This window comes from Pseudopipra pipra, chromosome 16 (genome assembly GCF_036250125.1).
Source record: "Pseudopipra pipra isolate bDixPip1 chromosome 16, bDixPip1.hap1, whole genome shotgun sequence".
NCBI classification, from domain to species: Eukaryota; Metazoa; Chordata; class Aves; order Passeriformes; family Pipridae; genus Pseudopipra; species Pseudopipra pipra.
Genome location: NC_087564.1, coordinates 5314192 through 5338524, shown reverse-complemented (window position 1 = coordinate 5338524; position 24333 = coordinate 5314192). Strand labels below are relative to the sequence as shown.

Genomic DNA, 24333 nt, shown 5'->3' with positions numbered 1-24333 from the left:
TCAGGGCCTAAACTACAGCACTCTGTAGTCCTGTTTCTTACAATTTAGGCACCTTTAAAGGTATTTTTGGACTTTCTTCCAGTGCCCTCTCATATCTGAATGACCCTGTTGTTGAGCCTTGAGCAGCAGCTGAGGTATCAATTAAAATGATTAAATTGAATTAAATTAAACTGGACTAATTAAAATAGTCCCTTTCTACTTTATATGCAATGCTTTTCTTGATGGAAACAAAAGATATGACAGGTCACTGCAGAGGAAGTTTGTCCTCTCCCTGAAACAATTCTCTGAAACGTGTCCAACAATGTTCAAATGTTTATCAGTTTGTGTCTGAAACTATGTCAAGAGGGACTTGTAGAGAGTTAAAGGTGTGCAAAAGCAGTACAGGAGATCAAGAAGGGAATTATCCTGAAATCAGCTGTGAGATGTTAAGGTACTATACTGTAGAACTTGTTTAATGCTCTCCTGTCAGGCTGTGAAAACACATCCTTAGGTTGGTCCTTCACTTGGATGGCAAACTGTTCTGGCTTACTGAGTGAGCAATGAAGCATCCCTTTATTTGGTGATAGTAAAATAATTGAAAACCAACCACCCCAGATACCAGAAATTAGGCAGAGTGAAGAACTGACCAGGCTGGTTTCTCCAATAAGTGCAGGAACCATCCTGGCTGTCTGTGTGAGCCTGTGCATTTGTGTAGAAAGAAAAAGAGAATACAAAAGAATAAGTCAAAGAAAGAGTTACTGTGCCCTAAACTCCTTGGTTTTTTTTTTTTGTGGAAGGTCCTTAAAATGTTGAGTCCAGCAGATGGAGATAATGCCAGCAGAGCACACCCAGAATTATTGGTTTGCATGAGTGTTGTCAGGAGGCACTATGGGAGAGAAGATGGTGACTTTGTGCCAGCACAGGGTGTCTTGAACACAAGCTGAGTATTTCAGTACTGCAGTTTAGCTTAGCTTTTAAGCCTCTGAAGCTCTGTAATGCCATTTTTAAGTGGTTTTGAGTATGTTAGTCTGAAAAAGAAGATACAGAGAACTCCTTCAGCATGAAACTCTGACATGAGTCAGCTGTATTTTACCAGGCACTGTTTTTAGGAGGATTTCATTGCTGTACATAAGGTGCTCTATTTGCTTCTCAGATATTTGGGCAGACAAGATGCCTGGTGATTATGTACTGAAGGATCAAGAGACACACTGGTGCTTCAAACCAAATGATTTCACTTTCAGAGCATAAGGAACTGATGCAAGTGACAGGTCAGAGAGTGGATTAATTTGAACACAGCATGCTTCTCTCAAGCAGCCCTGCTTGGAGGGGAAGTGTTTCTTCTCAAAACATAATAATTAAACAAGAGTAAGTTAGATTATGTACCTCTGGAAACGTTTTGCACTGCTCTGTCTCTCATTAACTCTTGCAAAATTACTGGTCAGACAAATATATTAACATCTGTTTCTTGGTGCCTCTATCAATTAGGAAGGTAACAAAGACTTTATGCAAGAAATTAAAAGATGATAAAGCCTTTCATGGCTGAACCTAGTCTTTTTCCCTGACCCACTTGTCCCTGGCATGCAATTCATTTTATTTCTCAGGCAATGGCCAAATGGGTGATTACTAGATCAGCCAGTGGCATTGCTGTGAAATACAGAGCAGAGCAAATGAAAGTATTTATCTTGCTCTGCTGTTGGTTGAGTGCTGCTCTTAGTTCCTTATGGAAAAAAAGCCAACAGTTTCCTGGAGCAGTCAGACAGTCCAGTGCATTGAGAAGCTCAGAAATACTAATTTTATTTTTTTTTTTTTTTGTCTGTCAGCTATGACACTTTCCCATCTGCCCTTGCAATCTGTCTCTGGATTGTTGTAATGGCATTAATCAGCAGAATTGACAAAACCCAAATTACATGACTGACAGCAGAGAAAGACCCAGAGTTGCCTCATCAATGCTTTTGTAGGGGCTGAGCAGTCACGTTCTGCCTGAGCCCATCAGGCTGCTGCTCTGCTCTGAAATACTTCTGGGTCTGCTCTGAAATACTTCTGGGTATTTGAACAGCCCTGTGAGGGAGGAGACACCCAAGCAATTCAGAGTTTGAGTTCAGATTTGGATCCTCCCTCTCACTGTCTCCTAAGGAGGGACTGTGATGGGATCTGTCAGAAGGAGGTATGTTCGTGGCACTTGTGTCTCTGTGACGTGCCTTTTGCAGAGGAAGTAGCTGAATTAAAGTAGCACATACTCAAACACACACAGAAGTGTGGTAAAGCAATTATATCCTTCCCAGTTGATCTGGAAGGATAGTTTCTCAGTGCCCTGTCCAGCTGGCATCCTCTGAGAGCAAAAGTCACTGTCAGGACAAAGTCAGGATTTAAGACTCAACACGTACTCCTGGCAAAGTCACCCATCAGGACCATGAAACAAAGGCTGATGCAGAAGGAAAATGCAAAGATGGGTTTCAACACTGTTGGGAATCCTGTATCACCCTCCTGTCCCACTTCTGAGCCACCTTGGTGTGCCAGCCAGTAGTAGAACCGCCTTCCCAACAAAAATTTGAAACTAGACAAAATCTTTCAGAGCATTTTTTTGAGAAATGTCATTGTACTGTGATTTAGTGCCTGCAGCATCTAATCCTGTCCACCCCTTAAAGTTTAGAAGGGTTTTAAGGCGTGGAGCTGCAGCATCCTAATCATTGAGGGATGGCTTGTGTCTAGAACAGACTACAGCCAAAGTCAAAGCTAAAAGCAAAAGGCAGTTTCTAATGATGATATATGGTGGATAATGTGTTTATCCTTAATTGTGTTTACTGTAAGTGGAGGGTTTACTGCCCTTGAGGGAAAACCAATATAAGCAGTTTCTCAGTCAAGAATGGAGCTGGGAGGACAGGCGTGTTCTTTAAATAAAATTCGCTGCCTGCTACTGAGTTTTAAATCTTTTAGAAGGTGGGAATATGGTGTGTGATAGTTGCAGAGTAAATGTTTACCTGTTGTGATGATTCTGACTGCAAAAGTCCTGGCAATAGTGTCAGCATTGGGAGAAAAGGAGACATCCTGGCCTGGCAGCTTCCTGGTTCTTGTGACTGGGAAATCGCTGAGCTTTTGGCCCAGGGACAGTGAATTTGCACTAGCTGATAACATCTTACTTTTCTGTGCTACCTTAAGAAACAGTCCATAGTATGTCAAATATTCCATATTCTAATACCCCAAATTCAGAAACAGTCCATAGTATGTCTGCAGACCACAGACTGAAGCACACTGGTATAGACTGGAGACATACAGCAAGATGAGAAGCCCAAAATTAATACAGATTGCTCCAATGCAAGAGCATTTGGGGGGCTCTGTGGAAAGAGTAGCCATGTAGTTAATTTGAAAGAGAAAAGGAGAGAGAGGAAACATCAAGGCTGTGAAGCTGCCTTGTCGAAGGGACATTGCTCCTGTGCTCTCTGTCTTTTCACTCCACAGAAAACACACCGACTATTTTACTCTCTGTGTCAAACAACTGGCTGTCCCCAGATTTTGTGCTCAGGGGACAGGACAGTATTTGAAGAGCAGAGAAATGTGTGTAGCTTGAGAACATGGAAAAAATTGCATCAGTCTGTGGCCTGGGACATGAGGAAAAGGAGTCTTGTTGTGTGTTGAGCATGGCTGTTGCTCAGATAATGAGCTGTGAGCTGGACGATTCAAACCTTCTGCTGCTTAGCAAAACTGAGTTCTCCCTCATGATGGTCTGAAAAGCTGGGATACAGACTGCACATCTTTACCAAATTAAGGAAAATTAGGAGAGTGAATGCTGCAACCCATGACCATGCAATGTTTCTGTTGATTCCTGGTTTTAAAGATCAGGTGTCGCTGGGGCATCTAAACTCTGTCAAGTTTAAATATCTTTATTTGCAAGTCTGTTTTGTCAGTACATTTCCTTTGCAATGAAAGCACCTGGGTAAATCATTATGAACTTGAAAATGTAATTAATATCTGGTTTGGGTTTTGGGGTTTTGGTGGGTTTTTTGTTTGTTTGTTTGTTTTTTAAACATTAATAGATCTTCAAACAAGAGTGAGATCTGAGAGTGACCAATTTCTTCAAACAAATAACTAGTCTGTAAGTTTTCACTGAACATTTTGGTACCTGGTGGCAGCAGAGTGGTAAGGCTGAAGGGCTGCTTTTTTGATTGCATGTCCAAAATGAAAAATTGAAAGCAATTTTGCTCTGAATCAGCCCAAAACAAAACATGGATTGAAAAATATAGATGGCACTAAATGGAACATTGTACTTGGCATAAAGCAGCTTTGCCATGATGCAGCATTTAAGACATTCATAAACTAATAATATTAATTAAGCTGTCTAAGCCTGCTACTGAGGTGGCATTGCCAGAGGCTGTGGAATGATAGCATTGGTGGAATTGCAGCAGATTTAACATCAGAGTGGGGAATCACCTCGTTGCTCACTGAATGAGTTCAGTGAGCACTTCTTTCTGAGTCAGCCCGAAGATTTTACTTCTCTCATATCCACTGAAATATTATGTGTCTGGGCTAAGTATTGCACCACATAGAAAGAATTATATCATTAATAAAAGTATCCTTCATACAGCAAATTCTAGTCTGTCGGTCTGGAATTTGAGGCTGCAGGTGGAGGATTAATGGGAAAACACAAGGCTACTGTGCTTAAAAGAAGAAAATTTTAAAAAGAAAGAAAGAGCAGTACTGCATTGCTGTTGTCACCTGGATGCACCTCTGATACCTAGAGAAACCCCAAAGAACAGGAGCTCTCTTGGTGCTTATGATGTGTGATGCTGATTCTCCTGGTGAGAACATTCCTATTTACTTCAGCAGAAACTGGAGTCAGTCATGGGATCATCTTAATCTGTAATTGAACCGAATACAGAGTCATTCTGAAAGAAATCAGAGCTGGTAAGTGCTCCTGCTTCATGTCTACTTTCTGTTTTCCATAGGCTTAGGGAAGTGAAACACACCTCAAAGCTGTCTGTCATTAATACACAAAAAACTGAGTATGTATTGGGGTTATTGTTCTTGAACATTATGGTCCTGGAGTGCCTTTCTATAGACATACTGTGAAATCTATTCCAGAGTCAAAAGATAATTAGAGAGTGGCAGAAAGGAATTAAACACACAAAGACAGCTACTACGTGGCTGCAAATGGAGAGAGGTGGATGGGGTGGAAACCGACCTGATGAACTGGTAGGAAGTGCTCAATTGATTTCCTTTTAAAAATATAATTTAATTCAAACCATGTATCAGCTAATTTCTTATACTTTCTCACTGCTTTTTTTTTATCTTGAGGAAATATGGCTGGTGGAAGGAGAGTAAGTATAGAAAATTCTCTGATCAGAGCACCCTTATTTGTCCTTTTCCTTGTGAGCTGCCATGATGTTGGCATAAACCAATTTTCAATATTCCCTAAAAAAAACAGTGAAGATGTGACATTTCTGCACCACAGTTTTCAGCTCTCTGAAGCTCATCACAGGCAGGAACCTCAACTACTTTTAGCCAACCATCTCTGTGCAAAGATCTTTCCTGTGATTCCATTCTTTCCCTGTTTCATACACTGGTGTTGTGCAAATACAAAATCCTTCTATCCTTACGTTCATCATACAAACAGGAATTAATTTTTTAAGGTTGCATTAATGCCTTCAAATTTTCTGAAAATAACAAGAAATTGTTGGGCTGCATTAAATTCTTTGTTTGTTGGTTTGGGTTTTTCTGTTTGGTTGGTTGGGGTTTTTTTTGGTTTTTTGTTTGGTTTTTTTGTTTGTTTGTTTTTGTTTTTTCAAAAACACAGAGCCAAGGATTAACTCTCCTCAAACAACTTATGGAATCAAACACCTGGAATTGCCAGTTTCAAGAGTAAAAAAAATGCTGTGGTGCCTGCTCCCACATGCCCAGTTCCCACTGCCAAAGGATCCCAGGCTGTCACTGCAGAGAGAATATTCACGAACCTCTCTATCCTGTGAGAAATAGCCCTTAGTTAAAAGGAAGGAAAGGCCAAAACTAAAAGAAGCAGATGTTGTGAGCACTCCTGTTTTAACCCTCCTTTTGCTCCTGCCCTTTCCCCACCATGAGGGCAGGGGGAGGCAGAACCCAGCGAGGCACTGGAGGCTGGAGCCTCCTGCACAAGCCAAACCTGAACTTTTGAAGAAGCAATTTCCCTAAACACTTCTCTCCCAAAATAGACAGAGGCAGGAAGTAGTGAAATGGATGGCAAAGGGCTGGGAGTGAGCCCAGCTGAGTATTTATTTCCTGTTTGCTTTGTCTGTTTGAAACAAAAGGGCTGGAAAGCGTTTCCTCTTGGTGCTGAGACCAGGGTCATTGTTGGGAAATGTGGTGTGTCTGACATCATCACAGGGCCTTCCTGGCTAAAATCAGAGCCCAGAATAAATGTAACCAGCCCACTCTGCTGCAAAATGTTCCAGTAGATCGTTGGTGCTGCTTCTGCACAAACAAAGTCATGCTACCACAGTGAAGTTTAGTAAATTTGAAGACACCAGTTCAAGTCACTGATTAACTTCCTGCAGGAGCTACAGAACCCTCAGAATTGTTGTAGGTCCTTCCCCCAGAATGATATGGGCAGCCTCAATACACATCATCTAATGGACATGGCACTGCCTGAAAATTTTAAATCTTGTTTGCTTTTTTACTTAATGCAACATTTACTCCCTTTACCCTTCAAATTTGCACAGAGATTTTGACTTGGCTCCCTCCCCACACACATTTTTGAGCGTTTTTTCTGATATTTGAGCTCCTAATGAAGATTCAAAATTAGATGAACACTTTTTATTCATTTCTCTAATTATCAGGTTCTTTGTCAGCGTTTGGTCTTATCTTGCACACAGACTTGCAGAAAGTACATTGAATTCTTTGCATCGAGGATTGTTTATGTTTTCTTGTGCCTTATGTGAATGTTTCTGTTGATATAAAACGGAGAATGAGCACATCTGTACCCACACAGTGCATTCAACTAAATATTGACTTACAGGCTTACCTGGTTTGTTGTACTGGGACCCCTTTCTATGTTTGGAAGGATTTCCTCCGAGGTGGGGGCAGTAGCAGTTTAAGTGGAGAAAATGACTGTTAATGTCCCCTTGCCTTTTCCATCCCAATACACTAATACCTCCTTTCTAAAAAAGTACTCTCTGAGTACAACGTTATTTAAACATGTTTGCCTTTATCAGCTCATCCTATTCACCTCTTGGCAAGATGCCATCCATTGTCACTCTCCTGGACTTAACCCAAAGGACTGTACCATAGTCATTATTGTACAGCACTTCAAAATAAAGCACAGCTACATTTTTTCCTAGTCTCTATTCAGTTGTGCAGTGGAGAAATATGAAGTGCCATAAAAAGAACCTGTGAACATTGTGGAAAGCATAAACAAGCTTCTTTCATAAGGACAAGTTGCACTTAAAAAAAACCAACAGCACCACTCTTTATTGGGTGGGTTTAATAAGCCAGATCAGTCCTGTTGCTCTGCAAGGAGAGATTTTTATCTTTGTATACAACATTCCCCTCTTCCTGCAAACTAGAATTATCAGTAAATCTCTTTCAAATCAATTTTGATTTCTGCTGTTTAGACATGAGTATTCATGATGCACCATCATCTAAGCATCAAATGCAGAGTATAAAACCCTGGGCCCAAAGGAAAACTGTGCTAATGAACTCTCACAGTTAACTTTTATCCATGAGGCTGTAAGAGAAATGTCAGGATAGAGAGAACTATTATCTGTTAACTTTGCCAGCCTCACACATTTTTTTCCTCTAGGTACTGAATGCATTATGCACCTTGCTTGGGCCTCCTTGGGAAATAACAGACATTTTATTATGGGCTTCAGTTAGAGGAAAATAATTTCCTAGAAATTATTCCCTGCAGTGAAAGATGTCATAAAACTCAATACTTCAACAAAGATCTGGGGGAATAGGGTTTAGTCCTTTCTTCCATCTGAACTGATTTGAGTTTAGTCCTTTCTTCCATCAGAACTGATCTGAGTCCACATCTGGAATGTCTGTCTCTCGTGGATCGATGTGGTCTTCAGTCTTGAAGCTCTTAGTCAATGCAATTCTTTTTGCTAAGAATAGTCCAAATTTTCTTAAACCAGTTGTGAAGGAATGACACTATCATCTACTGATGAGGGGAATCTTCTGGATGAGGAGAGTCCAGTACTCAAGACCCTCCTCAGACGACTTGTACATTTGGGCCAACAGAGACCAGCTGAGAGACACTGAAGAAGTCTCCCCTGGGAATTGCCTTAGCTGGAAGTTCCCACATTCAGCTTGAGTGTCCTGACCCTTCAGCTACTAAATAAGGGGGAAAGCACCAATCCTTCTCTGACTATTGTTTTGCAGAAAGGAATGGGATAAATATTTGGCTCCTGAAGGGAGGGAGGGCTAGGAACCCCCAGTGAGAGAAGGAGCAGCATTTGGCTGAAAGTACCTAAGTTCTTTTCAAAAGATGACTTCAGACACTCTTCTCTGATTTCCTGTCACTTTTATTTCTTCAGTTCCATCAGCCCATACATATTCCATGTGTTTCTGAAACAAATGTAACCCACTGCCTGGCCCAGCCCAATTCCAGGCTGACTTTCATGGTTTGTGCCAGGTCTGTGAGCAAACATCTCTTAGATGTTCTTCTGCATGTGTGGGACTTACGTTGCCCACTGCCTTCCCAGAATGAATTTTCCTTATTTCAACTTTGTAAAAGTTTCCATTTCATTTAATTCTAAGCAAAAAAATTCCACAACATGAAGAATATAAAGAAAAGGCTTTATAAAAGCCAATTTATTTCAAGGCAATCTGCCCTTTTTATGGCTCTAAAGGAACAGGGCAGAGAATTTTGCCTTCCCTATTCATTTCCTAGCAAGTGTAGCTATTGACTGCTTGGTGTGAGAAGCCTCTACAGGTTTCCAGCACTGCCTGATTGCACTTTCTGAGACTCTTCAGACTTGTATCTAAAAAAAAGAATTGATTAGGAGGATGAATGCCATGTCTGATCATTAAATATTTAAACCTGGTAAGCTTTCAAGAGTGGCAGGCTTGCCAGCCTGTGAAAACACCCTTGTTTTGCCATATTTAACTTGCCATTGTCAGTTTTCAGAAGACTTGAAGTAATGTCTACATAAGATTTAATATCCAGTGTTTTTTAAGAGAAAAAGAGGACAGAGAGTGTGCCTTTAATTGTGTCTTGTAGATTGAAACAAGTAATCATACGTCAAGAAATGTAGCTGGGAGAATGCATTTCTCTCTCCCTGGTGTGGGAGTGAATATGCTCATGGGATCATTGCCCAAAATGAAACAAACACAAATATTCTAACCCATATATCACACTGATCACAAACACAGGAAATAGCATCTTGTTAAACGGACTGTGAGTGCAGTTTCTGCTCCAAACTTCTGGATAAAGGAGTGCACAGAATCCTCTAGATGCCAGGACACTGGAGCCTTGTACTGATCTCCCTCCATCATAATCTTTTCCATCTCTGTTTTCATTCATTTAATAGTTCTAGCACTGTGGGAGTTTTTAATTTATCCTTTTTTCAAGAAAAAAAAATAATCCAATTGTTGATTTTTTTCTTCCTGTGGAGGATGCTGCATTTACAAGTGTTTTGGGAGAATCTAGCTGTCCAGTCAATTCACACTGCTGGTATGAGCCAGTCTTTTACCAAAAGGGATGAAAAGACATTTGTACCAGTTTAATCAGAGCTATGACAAAGAATCAACTGATAATGAACGGAGCTCTTTGCAAGATGTAAAGTTTAAGCTCAGACATGACCTCTGTGTGCAGTTTGGGACCTAAACAGAATAGACAAACTGGGAAAAGAGGAGAATGGTGCACAATCTGAAGATGGGCAGTGAGGGAAGAAGAAACATCTTACCATAAACTGTCCATTAAAATTGCCTGCCTTTGTATTCAGCTCCTGACAGCTGCAGCTGTAGCATTCAAGGGATGCTACACAGTTGGTGTTGGTGGTTTTCCTCCAGGCAATTGCCATCTATCAAGGCAGGTCACAACAACAACCCAGCCCACGTGTGTGTGAGGATTGTTTTGCAGGCTCTTTTTCACAATAAAGATTTTCCTGTGTGTTCATTTGAGCATCACTTCCATTTTCTTTCTTTCTTTTTATTTTTTTTTTTTGCTATAATTAGCTATCAGCATGTCATCATTATGAATTATGTGATCATTATCATCATTATTCATCGCTGTGAATTATGAACATTATCATCCAGTGTGTGGTAAAACAAATGTATTTAAATGACTACAGGTAACACATGATATACATGCACTTTTGTCAAAGAGTGGCTCACCAGTCTGACTGGTTAACCTATTGCCATCTTTTGATCATGACATCTGTCAGAACTACTAAAATACGAGTCAGTTTGATCTTTGTTCCAGTTTAAAGTTGGAAACCTGTATAAAGGCCATAGTAACATGTTTGTTGAGCAGCTGCTTTTATATTTGGTATTCCAAAAAGTAGTTTTCCTAGTTCAGTGCTGGTGAGGCACAGTGTGTTAGTGTCTGTGGTTTGTACACTTGGGAGGATCACCACTCTGCAGTGCTTGTGACTGCTTTATGCATTGCACTTGTAGATTAACCTCTTGGTAACACACAGCACTTAAAAAGGAAACTTCAGCTGCAGTGCTGCATCTTGTCTTCAAATGTTAATGCCCTTTGCCTATCAGTTCCTGGCCTGACCCTCCAGCATGAATAATGCAGAACTTGGCAGGAGCTCACCTGTGGGTCCCACTAAAGGAAATGAAGCTTCTTGACAGCAAACAGGCCTGATTGTGAATGCAATGCTGAGTCTGCCAGGGATCAACTGGAAGGAAAGGTGAAGCTTTCAGGGAGGGCAGAGGCTGAGGTGGTGTCAGGATGTGAGTGTCTGGAGCAGCTGGGCAAGCAGAGTGGCCAGTGAGGCAATTGGAGATAATGATCGAGAGTAAATACAAACAACAGGAGTAAGGGATAGAAGATTCCAACTGAAGAGGGAACAGGGCACAGTATTTTATTTCTGACAGGTAGTCAGTACTTACAAAATAATAGATACAAATGGCAGAGAAACAGTTCTTCTCTAAGGCCTTGTTTTCCTGTAGAATGGGTTTGGGTTATAAGGAAGCCTAATTTCCCTGGAGCTTACCTTGCTGAAAAGCTCAACTTTTCTATGTTTCTACTTGAGCACAATCTATATATGTTATTTTTCCTGAAGTAAAAAAAACTTATCCTTTTGACTGTGAAGACAAGTGATCTGAAAAATCAGCTTTGAGAGCTGAGTATTAGGAGACTGCATCGGGACCAACGGAGAGACAACCTGACTGACCTCAAAACCTGTGGTAGCTGTGTAGCTTCTGTCTGATTTCATGCATCAGAAGATTCCTCTGCTCATGACAAACATAAATCTTCCTTCAGAAGGAGTGGAACCTGAAAACATTCTAGCCAAGAGGGAAAAACAATCTGCAGTGACTAGATGGAGTGTTCCTCCTGCCAAACTGTTCACTGATGACTTCTGCGCTGGCACAAAGTCCTTTGCTTCCTGATAAAGAACCTGGAACTGTTTTAGTGTAAGAAAAAGAAAAAGGAAAATAAGAAGATATACCTGGCAAAGGCAAGCTCGTGAAAGCTCTCACTGCTTCAGTAGCCAAATGAAATAGCCAACTAGCCAAATTAGGAGTTAAGCAATACCTGTTTGGTAGGATTTTGCTACACCTTCTGGGAGTACAAAATGGGAGTTGATTACAACCTGGAGCTGACCTACTTGTTGTCCATGACACAGTGTCCCAAGTCCGGCTGTGAGGCTCAGGAACTAATTTCTCACCCTGCTGTTAAGAGTGCTCTGGATTTGATAACTAAGTCTGGGGGCTAAATCCTCCCCCAAGAGAAAGGTGGAAAGATGTTTGACTAAGTTGTTGTTGAGAAGGTTGTGTTAGTGCTACTTTTAGCACTCTGTGTTATTGATATACGGCAATTTGGGGCTTTGTTTTTATTATTTCAAATCTCTGTAAAGTGTTTGCGAGGTTATTTGTACCTTTAGGTAGCATTAACTGAATTCTAAGCCCTAACCACAGAGTGAAATTCATTCCTTTATGACCATTTTTTCTCTGGGTCTTGCTGCTAAGATTTATCTGAGAACAGCAGAGATGTCCTCAGTTCCTACGCCTTGCAAACTGAACAGATCTCATCTGAAGCATGATTCAAAATTGCTGATGATTAAGATAGTGAGAGCACACAACAACTTGTCAGAAGCCTGGTATGAAAAAAAATGGATCTTGTAAAACAGAGTGAGTGTATCCCATTATATAGTAAACAGCTTTAAGTGAAAGGCAGATCACACTCTTTTGGTTTGGCACACTGGTGTTGCATTGCTCTATTTCCAGTCAGCAGTGCCACTGGACAGGAGAACATGAAGTACAATAGAGCACTCTGGACTGAAGCATACTTAGTATGCAACATATTCAGGAGTTAAGGGTATTTTTCCTCCTATTATTCTCTGCTACAACCTGATTGCTCTAATCTTCAAGAACCTGCTTCTGATTTCCAGGCACAATTCATTCATGTCCAGCCTACACTCTTTGTGATTGTGCCAACCACATCTTTTAGATTAACTAGGTCCTAAAAACAGTCCAGAATCCAGAACTGAATTGCCTTTCTGGATGTGTGGAGCTATCCTAGACTAAATCATGCCTTTCTAATAGAGGTGGGCAGTATTTGCCCTATATCTACTATCAGCACCCACTAATTATCTGAGATCTGTTCAAGCCACCTCATCCTTGCTGCTGTGCAGGGACGAATATCACCCACCATTACTAATGAATCACATTAACTGATACATTTTCCCCCTACACATTCATTTCCTTCACTCAAATTGTGTAAGTAATTGCACTTTGAATACTTTAAATGAATGAAAAGTGGTATAATGATGCTATCGAGAAATCCTTCTGGTTTTTTTCCCCTTTCAGGACTGCTGAGGGGAGTGTTCAGTCCCAGCAACAGCCCAGAGCTGTGTCTGAGTAAGCGGGGGACCATCCAGCAGGAAAGGAGAGAAGCAGGTGAGCCCTGCAGCTCTGGACCACCTCCTGCCCTCCTCCTACCTGTGAGGTGTCCCTTGCTGGTCCAACCCAACAGCATTGTCCTCTGGGAGGTTCCCAGCCCTGCCTGCATCCCGGGAAGGAGCTGCACCGCTGACGGCCACCCCACACCAGGGACAGAGAGAGCAAGGTAGGCACATGGGCTGGAAATTATTAACTGATCGTTAGTAATTGTACTGAGAGAGAGGAATAGGGGAGGGAGACAACTTGGGAGTTCAGGGGGAAGCTGGAGCCTCTCCTGTCTCTGGCAGCTGGTGAAAAAAGCAACAGGCAAAATCATGCTTCTTAGCTGTGGTGGCTGGGGGAACACACACACACACACACTCACATGGAGGGTCCCTCAAGCTCACCATCCAGTATTGAAAAGCAGCCTCATGGCTGTGGACATCCATTGTCATGTATTTCCCATGGGCTGTGCTTTTCTGCTTGAGAAGAAGAGGGAGAGGGGAAAAGAAGAGGGATGACTCACAAGTGCTGAACCTTTGAGGAAAGCACAGCTGTAATCCCAGGCTGTGTGACTGGGGAGACTGCTCTGAACAGTGCTTGCTTATGTAGTGCTTTCCCTTCATCCTCCTCCACCTCAAAAAAAGCAGTTTTGCCACACAAAGCAAAAGAGAAAAGATTTCCAGGAATAAATGTTTAATTTTAGCTCTAATTAATATTTTAAGCAAGAGAAGTCGTCAGTCCTGTAACTGTATCTTACCAAGGGGTAAGATCTTGTGTGGAACAGAACTGGATGGAGAGGTAAGATACTTTGGAAGACAACCATGTGATTGACACAGATAGCTGGTTGCTGCATATTCTGAGACCTCTTCTAAATGCTCTGTTCTCAGATCAAACACACTATGTTAAAGGACTTCTGTTTAATTTTCCTCATGGAAAAAAAAGCCCTGCTAAAATCTGTGTGTGGCAGTTTTGCCACAAATTGCACACTGCTGCTTCTTGTATGATAATGGCTGGCTAAAAGAGCGTATACGTCTGTCTGCTATAAACCTTACCTTTGTAGAGATATCAGGACATGCTTTTCTGGTACCTTTAAGTGGAAAAGTACCGGAAACAATTCAGTGCCTAAGCTCTCTTTGTAAAACCACCTTCCAGAATGCTGTGGTTTATTATCAGCTAGGAAGACTGTGCGCAGATGAAAGCATTGCTAAAACTCTGGTGGCTGGATGTAGTGCTTATGTAGTGCTTTCCCTTCTCTCTGCCCTAAGATCTATCAGTGATTCTTGTGTTCCTGTAGTCTGTGAGCATTTACTGAGAGCCTGCCCTCATCACTGTCCCGGACTGTCTCATCAGTGTCCTGGACTGTCTCATCAGTGGTGCTGCTGCAGCTGCCACTTCAGGCCCTGTGTGACAGCTCTGGTTCATGCAGGAGATGCATGAACACGCATGAACAACACCCAGGTCATGCTACTACAGAGCACACGTGTGGGCTTTCTCAGCGGCGCTCACCACAGCTCTGTCCCTCATCCCCATTGCAAAATTCGGGGAAAGTTCACCAGGATTATTCTTCTATAACTCTCCGTTTCACTGAGCCCTCTGGCCGCGTCACCCCTTTCTTTTAACACCATCTCCACTTCGCTATCGTGATTTTATTTTTGGACAGAACCGTCTCGGGGCCGAGCCTGCGAGCATCCCCCGGGCTCGCCAAACGCCCCAGGCCGGGGCGCTGTCGGCCGGGCCAGGTGAGCCCGGTCCGGTCGGGGCGGAGCCGCCCTGCCCACCCGCGTTACAGCCGGGGCGGGGAGCGGCGGGGCCAGCGCAGCCACAGCCCGGCCCTGCGCGGGGCCAGCGCCAGCCCGGACGGACCAGGTGAGCGGGGCCGGGGGCGAGCTGCTCTTCCCCGGGGGGCGAGAAGCGGCGGAGGGTCCTTGGGCTCCGCGCCGCTGGAGCGCCTCGCTTGGGGAGCGCCCGGCGCTGCTTTCGGCTGCGGTGCGGTGGATTTATTTCGCTTTAGACATTAAGGCTAGTTTCTTTCCCTTTCCCTTCCCTTTCCTTTCCTCTCCTTCCCTTTTTTTCCCCCCCTTAACACTTTTGCGGGTTTTTGTTTTGTTGCGCTTCGGAACTGCGGATGTGCCGCTGCTACTCTCGGAATCGCCTATTTCGTAAATGACGAGCAAGACAAAGCACGCTAAATAAGAAGCTTTCTCGCGCTAGGAGGAAAAAGGTCTAAGCACTGGTTGCTTAGAGGGGACCCTTCAGAACTCACAGAGTCTGTTGCTGTGGCGTGAGCTGTTCGCTCTTACAGTCAGCGCCTCCGAGCAGTAAAACTGGGGAAAGGAACCCTTGTTTCGTGTTCTCTCTGCATGTCAGATGTGTGTGCATGTCACTTCTTGCCCTTGTAGAGAAGCCTCTGAGGATGATTTTTGGATCTGTGCCTCTGGATTTGGCTTTTAGGGAGTGCATTTGAAGTTCTTTTATGACTCTGTTTTTGCTGGAACTGCTGAGCTACTCCTAAGAAATGTTTGCAAAACCTTCTGTGGTGCTAAATTTGATCTCAGGGAGAGTCTGAAAAAACTTAAAGGCTGCTTTGACGTGACCCTCCTGATCATTATTTTTTTGTGAGGTTGAGTGAGGTTTTTGATTGCTGTTCTTAATGTTTACCTTCTGATTATTATCATATGTTCGGCAAACATAATTTCTTTCCTTCTGTTGATTATTAATGGAAGATAGAAAGGCCTGTGTATGTAGCTGCAGAGGGCTTGGACTTTCACAAGTACATCTTAGTATCTCCATTAAGTCTAAGAAGGCTTAACTAACATGTAAGGGTGTTTAAAAAAAAAAAGCATGTATAAAGACTTTGTGTGTTTACAGAAAAAAAGTTACATGTGCCAAAGAAACTGTAGGAAAGATGAGCCTGTTCTCTGGCAATGGGTATATTTTTACGTGCTATATGAGGATAAAAGGAGAGAAAACATGCTTCTTAAAGTGGCCCTTTGCAGGGGCAGAGCTGAGGGTGGAGCTCATCCCAGGGCCCTGTGCATGTCGTGACACACATGTGACACAGAACCAAGTGTTTGGTTGTGCTGCTTCCCTGTCCTCCCATGTTCTGGGCAGCTGCTTCTGGCTACAACTAGCCTCTGCACTGCTCTGAGCTTCTGTCACTGCGGTTTGCCCGTGGTTGTAAATATTTTGACTGGCATCGTCCCCTCCTTCACTTACATGTTTGTAAGCACAGAAATATTTACATACAAGTCACGTGAAAGTAGCCAGATAAGGCCAGGTAATGCTGGGTTCTGTCTTCTCTTATGGCTGTTGCCTTTTGGGTAGTGCTGTCTAAATAAATATAAATCCAGGCTTTATATATACCTGAGCATGAAACACAGCATGAACATGGATGTATTTACTGCAGGTAGAGCTGCCTTACAGCAAACTGCCAGACCGTGTTTGTGCACTACACAAAATATGGGTCTTGGGATGAAATGTGGTGAGGGGGGTTCTTTCTTGGTGATAGGACCAGCAGGCTGTGGCAGAAGGAAAGAAATCCTTCCCCTGCTTATATTTCATCCCAAGCAGGATGTGGGGTGCAGAAGCAGTTGGGGCCTGCTGGTTGTGGCTGGGGTGTCTTCAGGGTGAAAGCTGTTTCTGGTTGCACCTTTTTGACTTTTTATCTCAAGTTTTTTTTTTTTTGATCACTGAATGTGGAGTACTCTCAGCGGAGAGTGATAGTAACTGCTTGAAACTTGGAAAGAGACTTGATTAGTAACATTTAATGAGATTGTAACTGTTCAAGTATATATTGATAAATATTTGGGTGTTGGTGGTTAATCTGTCCCTCATCTGAAAGGTTTCTGACAGAGAGTAAGAAGAAGAATTGGGCTTGAAAAGTGCAAACCCCATCAACACCCCATCAAGGGGAGTGATGAGTGGGGATCACATCCCTTCCTGGGGCTGGGAACTTCCTTCGGGGGTCAGTGGGCTGGGAACAGCACTCTGCACATCAGAGGGGTGGCAGCCTTTGAAGAGGAAAGAAAAGATTGAAGTGTTCGTTTTTCTTTCTGCACAACAGTTTTAGAAACTCAAATCCTGCTTTTTTTTTTTTGCAACAGGTTGATACGGAGAGCTAAACAAAAAGAAACAGCTGAAACACTGTAGAGAAAGGAGGTGTTTAGCATGATGTGTCACTCCCCAGTATAGTTCAGATAAAATGAAAAACAGCGTTCATCTGACTAACTGCTCTGCCTTTTCTCTCAGGGCAGGGTAGAGGCAGTTGTTCTGCTTCCTTCTCTCATTCTAATACTGTCTTTTCCTCACGTCCCAGGCAGTCCCTTGGACAGATCAGTGACCTTCATTTCCTCCTCCTCCCTCACTGATCGCTCGTTTCCTTTCCCCGCCGCCTGCCCGGGTGGTCTCGGGGGTCTGCGGGGGTCACTCAGCCCGGGTGAGGCAGCGCCTGCCGTGCGCTGCTCTCTGCTCTCGGTTCTGCAATTGAGTTCCTCTGGGCAGACCTCAGCTGGCCGGGGGGCGCTTTCAGGATTTGCCTTTGTGCCTGTTCTCCTTTTTCGTGACGTGTGTGTCTGTAGCGTGCGTGATGCAGCCCATGGTACCGGGAAGGGCACCGAGGGAGGCAGAGAGTGGTGTCAGAGCAGGGAGCACACACAGGGCTGCACACGCGGCGTTGAGCTCTCTCTTGTTGGAGCATCGCTTCTTGCAGTCTCCCCTTTCTGAGAATAAACAGCTGCCTCTTGGATTTTGTAAACAAGCAGAAGCGAGATTCTGTGGGAAGATTTTGCTTTTTCCCTCCCCTCAGCTAGTTGCTAAGAAAAAAAGACAGGAACAGAAGGTGCAGAGATGGGACCCCCCCGTCATGAAGTGGCACTCGGAGCAGCATCCCTGCCTTGGTGGCAGGCGGGAGAGGATCTGAACTGAGGCTTCCTTTGTCCCTTCACTGTGCAGAACGACACTCTCTTAGCTGTCGTTTCTGTCATTTTGGGGGCATGTGGAGTACAATAAAGTGGTGTTTCTGTTGTTTGCCGTCTCTGAGGGAAGCTGTAAAATACCACGCAAGTCAAGTCGCATCTACTCAGGCTTGGCTGTGGGGCCTCCGGGTGGGTGCTGCCCCGGAGCCTGACCTCCCGCTAATGGACAGGGCTTCAGCAGCCTGGAAAACCCCTCCCACTCCAGTTAAAGCAGCGTCATTTGTGTGGTTCCTCCGATGCTACAATCCTACTGATTGATTTCAGAGGTTTGCTGGTTTTTTATTCGCCGTTGGTTTGCACAGCAGCTTTTTTCATTGGGTCGATTTCAAATGTAGGTATATAACGAAGTAACCTAGGAAATGCTTTTTAAATAATTATTATCCTGGGGGTAATGACTTGCATTAAGAGGTTCTTGCATTATTTATGCAGTTTGGAAACTGAATAGTAGTCTAAAGGAAACGAACATTAAGTTTTTGACCCGTCATCCATGGTCCGAGCGTTGGGCTCCACTTCCCTGGAATTCTGTATTTCTGCAGGGAGGAGCTGGAGACAGGGTGAAGGTCTCAACAGATGTTTAAATATGAGGATGTTTCAAGGACAGCAATTATGTATTTGGCCTTTGGGCTCTTGCCAGGTTGTTTGGGCAATAATCCCTTGGTGGCCACTTCTGACCTGGCATTGAGGTCTGGGAGGGTAAACCTGGGGTTGAGCTGCAGCTTCCCTTTGAAAGGTGATCAGATAGTGGAGGGATGAAGGCGCAGAGAAAACAAATCAACCTGCAGTTGAATCCCTGGGGGGTTTCAGCTGCAGTGAAGGGCTCTGTTACCGTTTTCTGGAAGAAGCAAGTAAGCCTGTGCAGCCCTGTTGCAGGGCCGTGTTCCTCACCCTGATGGCTCTGTGCCTGATCTGATCACAGACTGCTTTGTGTGGGACAAAGGAAAATGGAGAACTCTGACCTGATAGTTTCTCTTTAATATTAAACCAGCTGGTCCTTTGCCACGCCTCATGAGCAGCATATGACTTGGGAAGTGGTGGGGCATTAACAGCTAAGGCTGATCCCAAGAAGGAAAGCAAAGAACATGTTGGTGCTCCTCTGAGGAGCCTGTAGCAGTGGGTCTCTGTCCTGCTCAGCCACCAGTGGTGGTGTGTTTGTCCCATGGTGGAGGACAGACTGCCAGTTGGTGTGGAGACACAGCTGCCTGCTGCAACTGCAGATTTTGATGGCTAACAGTAAAAACAACAGATAAAATTTCTGAGAATTAGAGCGTGAACCTTTGCTTCCAATGAGGAGGTTTGTAGACAATTCAGCATCTGATGTTCACTTTGCCTTCCCAGTGTTGGTTTTGGGCAGGGTGGGATGGATGGTGTATTCTGTTGTGGCAGCTCTGCCATGGGAGTCATGTTGTATTCCTTCAGGCACAGCTCTGCATCTTAAAACATTTCCAGGACCACTGCTTTTCCCAAGGTTTCAAATGTTTTGCCACTTGCTATTTAAGAGAGTGTCCAGACAGAGAGTGACCTCTGTCCAGGAAATAAACATTTAATCTTGCCTGTCCAGTTGGGGAGGAATTTTCTTTCTGTGTCAGTACACGGTTCATGTTTGGTTTGTTTACATTGCAGTGCCAGTCACGCTGATCGAGGCCCTCTGGCGATATGGATATATTGTTTTATGAGCTCCTGCCTCCTCAGTGGTTACTGTTTGGTGGCTTTCCCATCATGATATGATTTCAGAAGGCGGCTCAAAGACATTTGCTTGTTTTCAGTTACATAAGTTACTTGATTAAAATAAATCACGGCCACAATTGCAGCTTCTCGACAATGACTTTAAAGGGTAAATGAAACTGCCAAAGAGAAACGTAAAAGAATTTCCTGTTTACAAAATATATACCTGTTACTGGGGTGTAAATACATCATTTGGATCCTTTCACCCAGCTTAGCAAGGCAATGCCTGTCTGGGCAGTGGCTTGTCTAGACCAGGAGCTCTGCTGACAGCAGCCAGGAAAGGCAAAATATGCTCAGCTGTAAAGATTTGGATCTCCAATATTTGGGGAAAATCGAGCAATGGGAATTATGAAATGTGGTGATAGCCTTTTCACGGAGCCTCTTAGCGATGGAGACTGGTAGGAGGAGTTCTTAAAGTTATTTTGAGCTAATTCAAGTGGTGGGTTTTTCGTTTTACTGGTAGGGAAGAGATGAAATAGAGTGAATATTTGTATTGACTTTCTGCTTTATGGTGTTACAGAAAATGTTTGAAAAGTGGTCTTACACAGGTCTCAGTTTCTGAATAAATGTGTTCTTTTTTCTATGCAGAAGGGCAGTTTTTCCCTATCCCAGGAACTGTGTCCTAAGAATTATTCTCACCATTGTTTAGAATACAAGTTCCAGAGTAGAGAGCATACCTTTATATACCTATATATTTGTGCAGCTCCACTGTCTTCTGATACATTATTTTTAAAAATTTACTTTTTCTTTTCCTCAATACCAGACTTAGACAAAAAAGCTCTCTCTCCCTGAGGATGTGTGATGCACTGCAGTGTCTTTTACCCACAGTAGCAGGGACTTCAGGACAGAAACTCACTGCTGGACCCAGGCCAGGCTGAACCTGGCAGAGCTGCTGCCCAGGCTCTGCCAGCAGCGTCCCATGGTCGTGGTGTCATCATACTGCTGCCTGCACAGTCAGTTTTTCACATGCTCACCTTTCCCACTCTTCCATCCCTCAGGCTTTTCTGGTAGGCAAACCGCATCTGAAAATCCTCCCAGAGGAATAAAAGAAGAAAATAAGGTAGTGCAGAGCTGTCTTGGCATTTATCACAGCCCTGTAGGGGGAAGGGAGTTTTGCTGGACACTCGCTAAACTGGTAGAGTTGGGGTCTGGGATCCTAATCAAATTTGTTCTTAAACATTTTAGTGTGGCTGGCTTGCCTGTTCCCTGGCACAGCTCCTGAGGAGGAGCTCTCTCTCTGGTACCCCACTGATGTGGAGCTGTGTAGCCTCAGATCTCCTGGCCACCCAGACCAGGGTGAACCCACCAGGCGTGCATGCCTCTGGTTTCCCAGTGCCATAGCATGACTTGTTCTGGACTTAGGGCTTGTTCCTGAGGCAGGCAAACGTGCAGGCTTACCTGAGGATTCTTAGCAGTGTAACACCAAGATTCACACAAAACACGGGTACACATTTCCTTGCCTTTGTTTTCTTACTGATCTCAAATCTCTCTTGTTAGTGAGTCTTTTCCAGCTTCATAAGGTCATGTGGCCAGAGAGGTAAATTGAATCAAAATAATCTTTCATAAAGGCACTCACTGCCATTCCTGTGCGTGGTGGTTGCTCTGCTTGTGTGTCCCATTCCCTCCGTGTTTGCAGTTGAAGTAGATACAGCTCTTTGGAGCTGTGACTGCTCTAACACAATGCTTAGTACAATTTTCCATTAAACATGTGCTTCTATATGGATTTTTATTTTTAAGCCTGAGGAACATACATGCCTCAAGTCTCACCTTCTTTTCTTTTGACTATAACAGCTGATTTCTGCCTTCCCTGAAAAGCTTGAGCTGCCTGTTCCCTTGCTTTGGTCTGTGTTGGCTTTTGAGCATTAACACAGCAGACATAAATAACAGCAGCAGCGTCTGTGATTCTGGACAGCTCTGTCCTGTTCCGTGCCCTCCCAGCACATCACTGGAGCCGTGGCTCTGGAAATCACAGCGCAGTAAATAGTTTTGTTGACGTGTAAGCAGGCACGGAATCAAGCCCCGCACACGTGCCTGTGCTGGCGCTGCGGTTTTTGCAGGCATCGAAACACAATATGACTCCTTTTGCCATTTGACTGGCTGTGAACGGCAGAGTGGATGTGCTGAGCAAGAAAGACTAGTCTGTGCACACATGGTAATCAGGGAAAGCAGTTAAACTCCCTGTAGGTCCATTTTCCCATTAGTGGGCTGCGAACGATGCGTTGCCTGCAGTGGATCTGCTGGACTGTGGGTATTGTGAGCATTTTTGAGACTAAGAATTTTTTTCCTGAAAATCTAAAGCGTGTCATTGGTGATATTTTCCAAACTGCCATCTGAGAGGACATGACAGAGGATTTGTGTAAGGTGTAGTTTCCAGAGGGTTTGGGCTGTTTATCAAAGTGGCTCCTGTTCCCGAAGCAGCTCTGGAGGCTGTGGGGTGTGCTGTGGGTGTATCACAGGTTTGGTTACACATATAGGAACTACCTGCTCATCAGTGCAGGAGACCCACAAGATCCCTAAAACAGCAGCTTGCAGTGGGGATAGTTGTGCTGCCAGGACTGAGCTGAGGAGAGGTCTGTAAGGTAAAATGGCAACATTTTCTGCTGTGCCAAGCAGTTTGGCTGTGTATGTTTGCTTATGTATTCTCTGTTCTGCAGGTAGTTGGGTTACGTAAGAAAAACCAGATCTGTGCAATGTGTATGTTTATATAGTTCGTATCCTATGGACTTTAGTTAAACAAATAAAGGCAATTTCAGTTTGAGAGTCACAAACTAACCCTTAGTTTTAGTGCTGATGGAGCACTTGCCTTCTGGTGGAGACTGAGTGTGGCTTTTGCTTGAGAGCAGCGTTGATGACTGAGTGTGAAGATCCCTTTGCCTCAGTCTCCTTTTCACTAAAAGCACAATGAACTGCTTGCAGGGAGGTGTTTTGGTTTGGGGCCAGGCACGTTGCCAGTGGGTGTGCTGCCTCCTGCTTGCTGCTGGATTTGAGCAGGGAACCCGGGCTGGTTGTCAGCCTGATGAACCTCTGCAGCTCACTCAGGGTTTGTACCCAGAGCTGTGGACACAGCTGGTCCTCACCCTGCTGCTGCAGAGGAGGTTGTCTTTGCTTTACAGCTGAGGAAATGAGGACACTGAGGGGGGGGTCTTAGAGTCACAAGCATGACCTTGTGTAATGCATGGTGGGATATACTGTAAATTGTGTAGAGGGAGACTGGGGAGAGAAGAAGAAAACAGAAATGCAATTGTTAAATAGGGCACTGATCTTTAAGCATATAAACATATGAATTTTCTCCATTAAAATGTTGGTCTGTCATCCCATCTCTGTGTGTGTGTGTGTATAAAAATGCTCCCTTTTGTTTCATTTTAATGGAATGTGCATTTCTATGCCTGTCAGTTAGCACATGCTGAATATGCAATTTGTCAAGCCATCTTTGTTGGAGTGATGATGCCCATTGCTAACCTTTCATGCAGGTGGAATGTAGTTTTAAAACTTTTCTGTGGTAGAAGGGGTTTATTGTGGGTTGTATTGTGGGTGCAGATGTTTGTGTAGGGAGAATTTGAGCTGTTGGAGCCTGGGAAGTAGGATGCAGGTAGGAAACTGTGGGACAGGATAGAACAGGAGGAGGCCTTAATGGAATTCAAGAGCATTTCTTTGTTGCTTAGCAGAAAGCAAGAATTTTCTTCACTCTTGAGTCAGATAACAGAGCATTTTCTGTTTCTTAAATTATTTCAGTAAATTGTATATCTTCTGATCATTAATTGATATTGGTGCAGGTTCCTAGTGATGTCTCAATCACAAACCTTTTGTTTAATTGATTTCTGAGAGATCTAATTGAAATATACTCGAGTTATTAGACTAGGATGTTTAAAAATATGCATAGGAAGTGACAGGCAGTGAGACTGTGCTCTGGGATAGCCAGACAATAAATCTGGCCTGATAAAAAGGCATCTGGGGTCTGTGGGTACCTCACAGTACTGGTGTGAGGATCAAGTTATTTTTGAGTGATTTCTGATTCTGCACCCTGCCATCTGCATCTTGCTGTAGTGCTGGCAGATGAAATATCCTCAGAGGACTGGGTTTTTTTCTTTGCCAATACATGTATGCCTCATAAATTTCCATGGTTATAGATCTCTGTAATGTGAAATGTTTTTCCCTATTGAAAATGTTGATTAGGGAGTAAACACAGTGAACTAATTGTTCTGAGTAACACTTGAGCCACATAAATATTTCAGAGGATTTCTGTAGCCTTAAAAGGCTCAAAGTTGCACATGAACAAACTTACCCATAATTGTGCCTGAAGTTTTGTGATGTGAGAGGAGGCTGAAAAAGGGAGAACTTTTGAAAAGTGCCTGGGGATTTACATATGTATAACTCCTTTGTAATAGTATGACACTGTATAAGCCCATTTGCCTTGTAGATGAGCCCTAAGATGCTTAGACACAAGACACATGAGAGACTTCTCGTGTTTTGGTATAAATATTTTCTGCCAGTATGAAATAAATCCTGGAATAAATTCACAGGGAATGTGCCAGCATGGAAGTAATGGCAGAGGGAGAGCTTCAGACTTGGAAAAGCACCGAAGGAGGAGCTGAGTTGCAGAGCTCGAGAGCAAGAGCTGGAAGGGACAGAAAGTTCC

General features: G+C 43.6%; 2 protein-coding genes across 6 annotated transcripts in view; both read left to right on the top strand.

Moving 5' to 3' along the window:
• USP7 (ubiquitin specific peptidase 7) overlaps positions 1-24333 on the top strand; it is a 146559-nt gene that overhangs the window by 91520 nt on the left and 30706 nt on the right. The window lies entirely within an intron of this gene.
• The window catches only part of CARHSP1 (calcium regulated heat stable protein 1), a 44898-nt gene continuing 33558 nt past the window's right edge, over positions 12994-24333 (top strand). Inside the window, exon 1 of one of the 5 annotated variants that reach the window (XM_064672794.1) lies at positions 12994-13186. The gene's annotated coding sequence lies outside the window, so the exon portion shown is untranslated. Of the gene's footprint in view, positions 13187-14786; positions 15022-24333 lie in introns of those variants that run through there. The other 4 variants (XM_064672790.1, XM_064672795.1, XM_064672792.1 and 1 more) reach the window with 4 other exon arrangements.